At 35.8% G+C, this 12918-nt stretch overlaps 1 pseudogene; it reads left to right on the top strand.

The window, feature by feature from the left end:
• Positions 1-9012: 9012 nt before the first annotated feature.
• LOC149267194 (cytochrome P450 86B1 pseudogene) lies at positions 9013-11404 on the top strand (annotated as a pseudogene).
• The last annotated feature ends 1514 nt before the right edge of the window (positions 11405-12918 follow it).

The following is a 12918-nucleotide window of genomic DNA, read 5'->3' as shown; positions in this document are numbered from 1 at the left end:
GTGAGAGGAAAGATGTATTTCTTGGTTACTACTGCAATCCATAAACTTTCTATAAAGAGGAGCCTCCACCCATACTTTTCCGACAATTTTTTTGCAAAACTAGGCAAGGCCTTTAATCCCCAACCACCCTAGGACTTGGGTAAGGAAATATTATCCCATCAAACCCAGGGTACAACAATTTTTTCCTTAGAGCCTGCCTAGAGGAATCTCCCACATAGTTTCCTTATGGATTGTAATATGCCTTTTGGAACCCATGTGAGGGTCATCCAATACACAGGGATTTCCTTGAGAACCAATTTTATCCATACCAAATTTCTTGCTTATGATATCCACTTGTAACTCCAGTGCTTAAGCCTTTTCTCCACCTTGACTAGAAACCACCTACAATCATGTTTCTTGTATGAGTTGGATTTTAAATGAAATCCTCGATATTTAAGGCTCTGTAAAGAGGTTTTGCTTCAAACAATAAATAAGTCGATGCTCTGTGAATCTCTCCATAGGATAAACCTTCATATGAAAGTTTAGACTTTTGGGCATTTAGGACCATGCCCGTCGCTTTCTGAAAGAGGACAAGCACTTCCTTTATTTTTTCCATATCATTCCTTGAACCATTGAAAAAAATCAAGATATCATCTATGAAGAGTAAGTGAGTTATGTACAGGTTTACAACCACTTTAATGCGTTGTAGATTGCCCCTCCGCTTAGCTACCATTAATAACTAGCTTAATCCTTCAACAACTAACATAAAAATGAGTGGGGATAAAGGAAAACTTCTCCTCAATCCTTTCAGTGAGTGGAAAAATGGGGAGGTACCCATTGGTCATAACTGTAAAGGATACATTAGAGACACATCCCATAACCCAGTTGATAAAAGGAATTTCAAACCCCAGGTGTGTAAGATTCATATGAATGTAAATCAAGCTAACCTTGTCATATGCTTTTGATAGGTCGATTTTTGCAATGATTCCCTTCAATTTCTTAGTTTTGATGATATGTATACCTTCTTGTGCCACCCCAATAGCTTCTTGGATTTGGCACCCATTAAGAAATCAAAATTGTTCCCTTGACACATTCCTGGATAAAATAGGCTGAAGGCAAACCACTATGATTTTGTAAATACAATTGCATAAATAAATCGACTTGTTGTCTTCAAAAGAATGTGGAACATCTACTTTTGGGATCGAGACTATAAAGGTTGAATTGAAGGAGTCATATATTCTCCCATTTTGCCGAGAGTCCTCAACCACCCAAAGTAAATCATCTCCTATCAATTCAAAGAATCCCAAATAAAATTCCATTGTCCATCCGCGTGACCCTGGACTTTTATCCTTCTGCATGCCTTTGAGCACAACTTCCAGTTCACCTTTTGTAATTGGCCGCATAAGATGTTGGTTGACCTCCTCATCTAAAAACCTCGGAAAAAATGAGCCACGCGAACCATTTCTGCAATAGTAGCCTCCTGAGGAGCTTTGAAAGGATCTTCGAAGAATTCCTTCCCCATTACTGCAATCTCCTCATAAACATTTTCTTTACCTCCATTCACCTTTGGCATCTCCTAGATTATATTAATATCTTTATGGCCTTTTGCATAGTTATGGAAGAACTTGGGGTTATTATGCCATCCATCCTTCCATCTTAGATTCTTTTATTTTTTGAACTTCCTTTTATAATTCATCTTGGTATTTTGGAATTGAGTTTTCACTTATAAACATTTGGAATCATTTAAAGCTGAAAGATTTACGAAGTATGTCATGCTTATGGTCATTACAATTTAGCTTGACATGAATCAAGCTATATTTATGTTCATTTTTTTTTTTAGCCTCATTTCTTCTATGAAGTAACTTGTATCAATTTGTGATTTATTTTTTAATTCTTCTTTTACTATTGCTAGTATATACTCATCTTTCTACTCTTTTATACCAAATATTGTGATGTTTGGGCTCTTATATTATGCTCATGATCCAACTTGATTAGCTTATTGATTTTCTCTTTTGATATCTAGTTTATTTTCCAAAGTGCTTAGGGCCAAAGTGTGTGTTAGTTTTTCTTGTAGCTCTTAATGCTTTCTATCATGCTATGATTTTCTTTGACCTCTCCTTCCTAGGTTGATTATTTTTTTTTTCTATTTATTTTAATCTAGCATCCATTTTTGTATTTGAGTCTCTAATCCTAGTATTTATTGTCTATTTGTGTATGAATTTTTTCTTTTAACAATCCATGTTTGTTATCAATCATTTCCTTTAGCTTAGGGTGGATTTTTCTTTCTCTCTTCGTTCATTTTTTCTTAAGGATTCTATAAAATCATAAATACTCTCTAGGGTGATTTTGTTGGGCCTCCCCTCCCTTTACAGATTAAGGTTTTGGAATATGTGGTGAATTTATCATATTGCAAAAAGAGAGAGAGAGAAAAAATAATTAAGAAAGGAAACTTATGCATATTATATGATTTTTCTTTGGTCTATAATTACCAGTTCAAAATAAAAAAATTAACTATGGATAATTTGAAGGTTCATTGTAGAGAGGCATCAAATCTCTCAAGTTGCAAACCTTTCCTCAAGTTTTTCACTCAAAAAAGATGTTTACACCTTGATAGATTTGATCCCTCTCAACACTTGATAGATCTAGAGTTAAGATGAATCTAGGTTGGTCTGTCATGTATGGTGTATGTGTAAAATATATTCACAATGTATGTTGTAGGTGATTAATTAGAAAAATAATATCACTTTTTCTCATGATTGAGTTAAAAATAGAAACTTTGCTTTATGAAAATCGAAAGTATGCAAAATTCCTCCATATTATGGTCATTGTGGTCTCTCTATTTAATAATACTTTTTGAAATATTTAATTATTACCCATTAATCTATCTTCCCATCTTATTTTACCCTTTTAATGAATTTCTTTAATTGAACTTGGTCATCTAATTTATTAGTCTCTGCCTTCGACAATGTAGGGACTATAGCGATCACTTGGCTATTGAATCCATATTAATTTGCGTTGACCATTTTCACATGGTGCATTTACCCAATGTTTAAAAAAAAACATTTTATCCAAAGTTTGAGTTTTGAGGCCTTATTGTGATGTTGCATAACTTTGCACATCTAATTTTTTTATTATCCAAAGTTTGAAAAAACTCATGCACCTTTTATCCAAAGTTTGAAACTACATACATATCCAAAGTTATAGATTGCCATACATATCCTTAGTTTTATAAAGGTAATTGTAGACTTTAGGATATCCATACCAAGAAATTAGAATAAATTAAACATTTCTGTCGCCAATCACTTTGTGGAGTACCAATGATGTTAGACACCTCTACCCATCCATGGAAACCTCCTTACCCACCTCTGGATACCTTCACTGCATCTGCCACACCTCATTTACTGCCTCTGCCCAACTAGTCTTCTATTTCTTCTTTCCATTTGCAAAATCAAAGCAACAAATGAATCCAAGTAAAAAATGAATTTGAAGGGGTATTACGAGAGACATAATAACTATTTCTCCTTGCTACAAGGAAGCCCCCAACTACTTTAGGAATCGAATGGAGCCCAGAAACCAGAGCCAAGGAAGCAAAGCCCAAAGAGCAAGGGTTGAACAGAACCCAGGAATCTGGGATTGAACAAAGCCAAAGAACCAAAGGTTTAAGCCCCTCATCTAACACAATTACTTCTATTCTGTGCTTTGCATTTGCATGTACATGAAACCTAAATGAAATTTGGGCATAACAACTGCACTATATTTTGTGGATTTAATACTAACTGTCTTAATGGAAAAGAGCATATTGTAGACATATAGAGATTGATTAGTATGTTAAGCTTTCCTCATGGAGGTTTGCATTTAGGATTCTAGGTACAATCTCCCTATTTTTCCAGTTAATGGTTTTTGAGTGGAAACTAATTGAATCTTAATTCAATTGGAGACAAATTCAGTTACAAGGAGGCTTCTTACTTATATTATGAACTCAATGCTTACTTCATGTTTTAAGTCTGTTTTTGTTATATACTAGTGAATATTCATGAGATGTTTTTCTCTATGTTATTTTATTTCATTGAAATAATAGAGTAGATATCATTCTTCTAGTATTTTCACTATATTTTATTGAAAGATAAAGATAATATTATAACACAAGGTCTAATGCTTAAACAATGTGGTGGGAAAATGAAGTCCACTTTGTTAAGGAAGGACTTGCAAATAATGTGTTTGGCCATGTTTTGAGAATACTATGAGCTTGGTGTAACATGTAGCTTGTAACTACCTCTTTTTTGTTACATATTTAAAGGAAAATAAAATAAAATAATCTAAAACAAGTAGCTGCAACTCAATAAGAAAGGAAATTCACAAAAAAATTAAATCCATAACTATAATTTGACTTCTCATTAGAATTCTTTTGAGTCCATCCCTTCAATCCCTTCCCTTATCGTTAAAGGACGTGGCATAGTATTTCTTCCTCTTTCTTAGCTGCATTTCATTATCTCAAAGTGCTTTCTAACGTCATGTAGGCTTCATAAACATGTTCTTTTTCCAAAGGCTCGATAGCGATGCTAACACTACCTCTTTGGACACCACAATCTGTTGTTTGGGGGTAGTTTCCTAATATGCATAGACCTATGATAAACATAGCTACATTAGTTTTTTTTTTTTATACAACATGGTGAATCGGTAACTGCCTGGCCTAATCTAGGAGAGACCCAGGATCAAACCTCACTGCTGCCACTATAACACCAAGAGCATAACCAATCACCTGCAAATCAGTTATGCTAAGTTCCTATGATTTTAGCAAGAGCAGACTCAACGGGAAAGGGGAATCCGCCCCTCTAGCTGCCACCACAACAGGCTAATGTACTCAATGAGATTTGAACTTCGGTCCGCCCGGGCTTCGCCCATGTGACTTACCGTCAAACCACACATCACTGTACATAGCTACAATAGTTACTACTAAAACAGTCTCATCATTTGTGGATAGCTTTCCCTAGTGGTCTCTTAGGATGCTACTCCATGTTACCCTAAAATAAGGGCTACAAGAGTAGCAAGCTTGGCCTTGGCATGCTTATAGGCACTGTTCCCAAGATGAGTTGAAACCGGGGAGCCAAGTTCCAAAGGTACAATGTACATTAGGCTTGTTGATTGGATGGGGATTGTTGTAGTTTCCACTAATTTTTTTGGAATGAGAAGATAACCAACCAACAAACTCATGATCTCATACCACCAACATTCATGATATATTGCAAAGCAACTTGGAAGGGCTAGGCTCAGGAGAGGTCACCATTCTCTAAAAAAATATGCAAACCAACCAGTCCAAGTCCTCTTGTATACTTTGGAGAAGTAGAGGTGCCCAACTAATATGAACACTATGTTGAGGTTGGTTAAAACTGTAACAATTGCTATCCCTTGCAAACCCAATTTAAAAGGAAAGACTAGGATGATATTTAGATGTATATACGAGTTCAACTAGTAGAGTTGCATTTCTGAGTCAGAGAAAATTAAAGAGTCAAGGGTTTGCATGTAGTTGGGTAAAATAAGGGGCTATTGGAGTAGGTCATGGGTTCGATACCAAGACACAACATAAAGAAAGAAAATAGTGTGAATGTTTAAACGACAGTTTAATGAAGTCCTCTAATGGCGGTCGAATGCCTTTGTTCCAACCACTGGTTCACAATATTATTTTATTCAATTTAACATTCAAAGAGGTTCAAAATCAGCTCAAGATGTCGCTAAGTAGCATGAACATGAATGCCTTTATTCCAACCACTGGTTCACAATATTATTTTATTCAATTTAACATTCAAAGAGGTTCAAAATCAGCTCAAGATGTCGCTAAGTAGCATGAACATGAATGAGCTCCTGAGTAACATTTGGTTATACACTAAGCACATATGGCATGGGTAGTTAGCTATGCGGATCAACAAGTTGAGCAGTGTTTATAACATAATTTATGACCACATAATTATGCCGAAAATGTTTTTTATTGTGAGATTTATGCTTATGACACTGTTAAGATTCATCATCCCTGATAGAATCTTGAACATGTGTCCCTCTCCCTCCATTTAACGCTGCACTTCCCTCTATTTAACGTCTCCGCTCTCCATTTAACATCATCGCTGTTCCTTTGCACGGTAATGTGCAAAATACTAGTTATTATAATGATTTATAAATCACTGTGCACTCACAAATCGACGATTACGCACATAAGGAACGATTAAAAGCAATATGCATAATTTAAATTCTTATAATATAAATCTCTACCAATGGGAATACTTAATAATGCAGAATCATAATTTTGAAATAATTGAAAAGTGTTGTTCAGCAAAATAAGTTTTTGCGTTAAAATTTTTATTAGATGTTGTTTCACCATGTTAAATTATTATCTTCAAAGAGATTATCTATATATATATATTTAAGATTTAGAAATATTATAAGATTTTTTTGGTAATAAAATTAATAATTTTATTATTATTATTTTTAAGTTTTGGGTGAAACTATATCAGCATTTTTTTCCAATATTTATTAGATATTGTTTCACCATGTTAAATTACTAGAAATTAACAATGCAGAAACTATGACTAAAATTCTCCCACACACAAGCTGGACAACAATCTATCAATACACAGGCTTTGATGCACGCGCTTGATAGCTCTAATCTCAGGTTGGTTCCAAGAGGAGATGGCTCCACTGCACCCACAATACAGAATTTTACCAATAGCTCTAATGAGAGTCTGCCTCCTCTCCAGTTACAGGATGGGCTTCTCAAATGGTTCTCGTCCTGTACAACTTCAACGCCCCAGTGTTCGAATTCAGAGAGCCCGCTTCTCCCAACAGCTTCCAGCGATGTCGTTCACCAGTGGAGCTCACAAAATATTCAATTACGGGACAGCACAACACGTTACTACGATTTCAGGGTTGGCTACACAGGTCAACACCATAGGAAGATCCGCCACCACGGTCAGCAACACAGCGACTCGCTGAAGGATACCTACTGTTCGTGGAGTTGAGATACGATTTGGCAAGTCGGTCTCACTGCAGCATCCACCATTGTTGGTCCTCTGTTGTCGATAACAGACGCAGACAACACTCCTTATTCTGTGATGACTATGGCAGTCTACACAGTTCACGGTGTTCTTCAAATCACGTGGAAAGCAAGTTAATCCAACAATATTCCAGCAATCAACACGTATGCAACAGCACCCAGGCAAGACTTAATGCAAATTTTACATAACTACTGCCAAGAACTTAACGCAAATTTCACACCAACACCATTACAGTAGTTTTTAAATGTGACTTTTTGAAAAAAAATTACAGTCAGTCCTCCCACCCACACTCTGCCTTACCCACATGTGGGTCATTATTTTGTTGCATTCAGCTTGACCGTGCTAACGGCCGCACAGCACGATTTATCGAAGTCCGTGATGGGGAGTTCTTATTTCCAATCCATTTGAAATATAAATGCGATCTGACATGTAGGGAATGCCGTCTGACATGCAGGGGAATAGGGGCGATTCTTATTTCAGATTTTATAGCATTTTAAATGCGGTTTGATATGGTCGTTAGATACCCCGATATAACACGTAGTCATGTCACTGCTATTGAAAAAGAAATGGAGATCAATATGTATGTTCTGGGTATCGAGCGGCCATGTCAGGCCGCATTTAAAATGCTATAGGATCTGAAATAGGAGTCGCGGAGAATAAGAGTTGCCTTGCTGCTAACATGCCAAAATCAACTTTGAAAAAAATATAAATGCGAGGCAACTCCTATTCCTCCTGCGTGTCAGACGCATTTCCTATTCCCCTACTTGTCAGAGGCATTTATATTTCAATAGAGTTAGCTTGCCGCTACGTCAAGCTCTGCTTTCTGTCATCCTAACACCATTTGTTGACAGACGCGGAGGGATTCGATACTATGCTTTAGAGATTGCAAGGAAAGGTCAGCGAGACTGGGCCAGCAAACGGATCAAAGCATGTGAGGCTATTAAAACCTCACAGGTGGCGATTGCAAATTACGAAATTCAATAGTTCAAATTATTTATTTTTTCACCCCGGACCATATATTCATGGCAACCATTCACCGAAGGATAGTATGAATGAACGTGTAATGCAGGGGAATGTTATTTAATATAAATGTTTTCTGATATGTGAGGGAAATAGGGTTCGTTTTCTGAGTAACAATACGTGAATAAATGAATGGAGCGTGGAGAGAGAGGACGCTATTTCACTCGTATGTCAGAGGGCATTTATAATGCTATAAAAGTGGAAATAGGAATTGCCCTATAATATAAGTTGTTAAAAATATTATACATTTAAATAAAATAATAATAACATTCATGGTTAATACCTACTTTATTATTATAGAAGATTTCAGCATTAAATATTACATGCATTCATGGTTAATAACTACTTTGTTATTATGCAAGATTTCAGCATTAAATATTACATGGTGAAATATAAATTGTTCCAAATCTAGTGTAGACATTAATTGCTCAAATATCTTACAGCATATGCCCACTCCAGAATAGTATTAAATGAAAATGCGGTATAACAGAGTGATAATTGATTACCAAAACCGCTCACTCACACAGCAAACCTAATTAAAAATACCAAAAGCCAATTCAGAGCAGTGATAATGATACTTTCTCAGCAAATCTATACCTCTTCATTTCTTTTTGCATCTTCTGTTGAATAATCAATTATTAAAGCAATTGGTTGCCCGTTAGGAGTCAGATGTAATGTCCTGATTACTAATATTGTATCGATCAAGCAGGAATAATTTAGGCCATGGTCAATAAATGTTGTATGCAAATTTCGCAGAAAATTGAATGAAACAATACCCACTCAATAGTTGGCAAGCTCCAAATTATCTTGAATCTTTAGTTTGTGTTAGCTGGCTTCTTCTCCTTGTCATTAGGGGCACACTGGAGAGAGATGGTATTTGCTAAGCTCGTGGAAAACATAAATCTGTACCACGTTGGCAATTAAATTTACTTCCCAGGTTTGGTCAATTGTGTAAGTGGCCATTAATTGGTTGTCCAGCAGATCACAAACAGCTGGTAAGATATGTAGCAGATCGTATATCGTTTGGCAGGCTGGAGTATTTAGGTGTTCAGAGCTGAGATCAAGATGGAAGATTACAGTGAGTTATTTAGGTCTTTGGTGATGGAGGAGAAAGTATTGAGGGTGTGGGCTTTGATATTGGGTGTTATGGAAGATTGGACATGGATGAAGGTGGGTGTGATATTAGGGTTCTTGATGGCTCTCAATGTATGGTTACAGAGAAACTCAAAAGCAGCTGTAATATGGCCTCTGGTGGGCATGCTGCCATCTCTGATACTGAACCTGCAACGATTATATGACTGGGGAGTAGATATGCTGAGAGACAGTGGAGGCACACATGTGTTTAAGGGCCCATGGCGGAGCAACCTCGACGCTATCGTGTCGTGTGATCCAGAGATTATAGAGTACGTTTTAAAGACCAACTTCTCGAATTTCCCCAAGGGCCAGGATTTTTATGAAGAGTTTCATGATCTGCTGGGCGATGGGATCTTTAATGCAGATTTCGAGGGGTGGAGGGAGCAGAGGAAGATGTCGAGCCTTCACTTCAACTCGCGGAGCTTTCGTCAGTTCATGGCGGAGGCGGTGTCGCAGACTGTGGAGAAGAGGTTGATACCGGTGCTCGCGGACGCGGCGGAAAAAACCCTAGCACTGGATTTGCAGGACGTGTTTCTTCGTTATACGTTTGATAATACTTGCAGTGTGGTTTTCGGGAAAAATCTCGGGTGCCTTGCAGTGGATATGCCGCAGATTCCGTTCGCCAAGGCGTTTGATGAATGTGTTGAGGCCACGTTTTACAGACAGATTACCCCGCGGCTTTTCTGGAAGTTTCTGCGTTTCTTGAAATTGGGGAAAGAGAGACGGATGCAGGATGCCCTAAAAATCTTGAAGGGTTTCGTCGACGATCTCATAGATTTCAAGAAAAAGGAAATAATAATTTCCAGAGGGGGCACCAGAGATCTGCTGGCTTGTTTCATGCTCCAATTTGAGGCAGAGGAGCTCAGCGGCTCCCACCAGTTTCTTCGAGATATGGTGCTGAATTTTGTGATAGCGGGGCGCGACACCTCCGGGGTTGCCCTAGCCTGGTTTTTCTGGTTGCTTTCCCGCCATCCCCGGGTCGAAGAAAAAGTTTTTCAAGAACTCTTGGCAATATTAAATCAAAGAAGCAGCTCACAAAAAATGGAGCCCTTCACAGCGAAAGAGCTCCAAGACTGCATATATTTACACGCAACACTGACGGAGACTCTGCGACTGTACCCTTCGGTTCCCAATGATCACAAAGGGGTTTTGCACCGAGATGTGCTGCCTAATGGGACCTGCATCGAGCCCGGGATGAAGTTTGTGTACAACATTTATGCTCTGGGCCGCATGCAGAGCGTCTGGGGACCCGACAGTCTCGAATTCAAGCCCGAGCGATGGATTGATGTGAGCGCCGACGGGCAGTTGAGGATGAAGAAGGAGTCCATGTACAAGTTCTTGGCGTTCAACGCAGGGCCGAGGACTTGCCTGGGGAAGGACATGGCGTACCTGCAGATGAAGGCCGCGGCCGCTGGGATTCTCAGGAGATTTCACGTTCGGGTCGTGGAAAATCAGGTGGTGAAGCCGAAGCTGTCGCTAATTCTGGCCATGAAGAATGGTTTGTTGGTAACTCTGCAAGAACGGTCCTCATTGGTCCATGAGTAGCATCCCTGAATCGGTTGGTGTTTCAACATATGTAACTCATTTTCCATGTTTAATGCTCCAGCTTTTTCATATATTTTATGAATCTCCATATTAAATGCTGCAGCCTTTTTCATTCATTTAGGAATTTCCATATTAAATGCTGTAGCTTTTTCATTCATTTTTATGAAAAAAAGTAAGCGGGGTTCGCTTTCTTTGCTTTGTAAGAGGCCTGTGTCCACGTCCATAGTAGGTGGGATTCACTTTCTTTTGCAAGGTTGCCTCCGTCCATAGTACACTGCTCAATTTTTGAAGCACAAGAATTGCAAATACAATGATACACACTGCAGACATTTGTATTGTGGAAAGTATCTTTAGGGTTGGGTTTGGTGCAATATATCATGAGAAACCTAAAATCTTTGGGTAGGTGTTCAGGGAAAGTCTTATTTCCAACTCCATAACAAAGTAAATATGTTTTAATATGTGGCTGATATAATACGATATAATACATCGTTATTTTTTTTTCCTCTCATCACCACACGACATATTATATCAGTGCCATATTAGGGCGCATTTACTTTGTTATGGGATTGGAAATAAAGCTTTCCTGTGCTCAGCGTCTATGCCTATTAGGTAAGCATTTATTATCTTTGTCTTTCAGGTAGCAAAAAAATATTTTCTTAAATTGTATTGAAGACGAAGGATTTATACATTGTATTGAGTAGAGGAAGGATTAATATATATGGCATTGATATTGAGCGGGCTATTCATCTAAATTTATTTCAGCTTTATAAATTAGGGAAAGTATATTAATTTTAAAGTTAGTGTAGGTAAGTTTTCAGTGGATGATTATTGTAAATTTATTTCAGTGTTGTAAATTAGGGAAAATATATTAATTTTAAAGTTAGTGTAAGTTTTTAGTGGATGATTATTGTAAAATTTATTTCAGTTTTAAGGAAAGTATTTCAATTTTTGTTTAATGTAGGTAAGTTATAAAAAAATATTGTTAATGGTATAAATAGATGGAACATATATTTAAAAATTTGAAATTAGAGGAGTAGATTTGTGTTAGTTTTTAAAATTTATGTAAAAGGTTTTGGATTGAATTATAAATTTAGTTGTTGAGGTAAATTTTTTACTTGATATTTAATTTTTTTATTAGATTAGTTAAATGTTTAGATAAAGAATTTTAAGATTTGAATAAAAGTTGTTTATGTTTTTACATAAATTAAAAGAAAAATATTTAACTAATATTAATGTTTGTTCGTTATTAATAAATATTTAAAATGAAAGATAGAAATATATTTTGAGTGGAAACTTTAATAAGTATATTAAAATTTTAAATTATATAGTTATTTTTTAATGTCTAAGTTGAAATTTATATAAATTTTTAAAAATTGAATTATAATTTTAATTGTGGGTATAACTTTTCATTTTATTTTTATTTAAATTATATAATTTTAATATTAATATTAATATATATATATATATATATATTTTTTTTTTTTTTTTTTAATTTATAAAATAATATAAACAATGTTTCTATATTTATTATTTTAATGTAATTTATCCAAAAAACCATTGCAATAACTTGCTATATAAGTATTTCAACAATTTCTTAATAATCTTTTTTTATACACTCCATTCCAACAAAATTTATTTTCTTATTTTAATAGTTTAATTTATTTTTATATTTAATTAGGTTAAAAGAATGTGAAACATTATTCTTAAAAAATATAAATATTTTTCATTTACATTTTATAATTAAATATATTTTCACTTAAATTTTTGAGTAAAATTATTCAATGCAAATAAAAATGATTTGTAAATTTTATATTGTTGTACAAATTACAAATTAAAATTCCTTCATCATGCATTGACAATTGGGTCCATTCATATAACATGCCCTTCAATCAATAGATATACAAGGGATGAAAAAAGATCATATGGTTTGATGTGAGAAAATAAATTATGGTTTGATGTGAATGAATATGGTTGTTTTTATTTTTTAACTGGGATCACTCTAAAAGATTCATACTTGGATTTTACACACCTTTGATATCCTGATTTATGTAATATAATTGCCCAAACAACCAAGTGAGGGGGGCAATAGATGTTATGTGTGATATAAGTGTCCAAACAACCAAGCGTTGAGGGGCAATAAATGATAGCATTGGTTGTTTGCAACTTGAGGCTGGTGGAGATAGGTGACAGATTGTAG

This window comes from Pinus tabuliformis, chromosome 6, assembly GCF_031772625.1.
Source record: "Pinus tabuliformis cultivar Carrire ecotype Pingquan chromosome 6, CPIR1, whole genome shotgun sequence".
Classification (NCBI taxonomy): Eukaryota; Viridiplantae; Streptophyta; class Pinopsida; order Pinales; family Pinaceae; genus Pinus; species Pinus tabuliformis.
The sequence above is the reverse complement of the archived record's forward strand: the minus strand, read 5'-3'. Positions and strand labels throughout refer to the sequence as shown.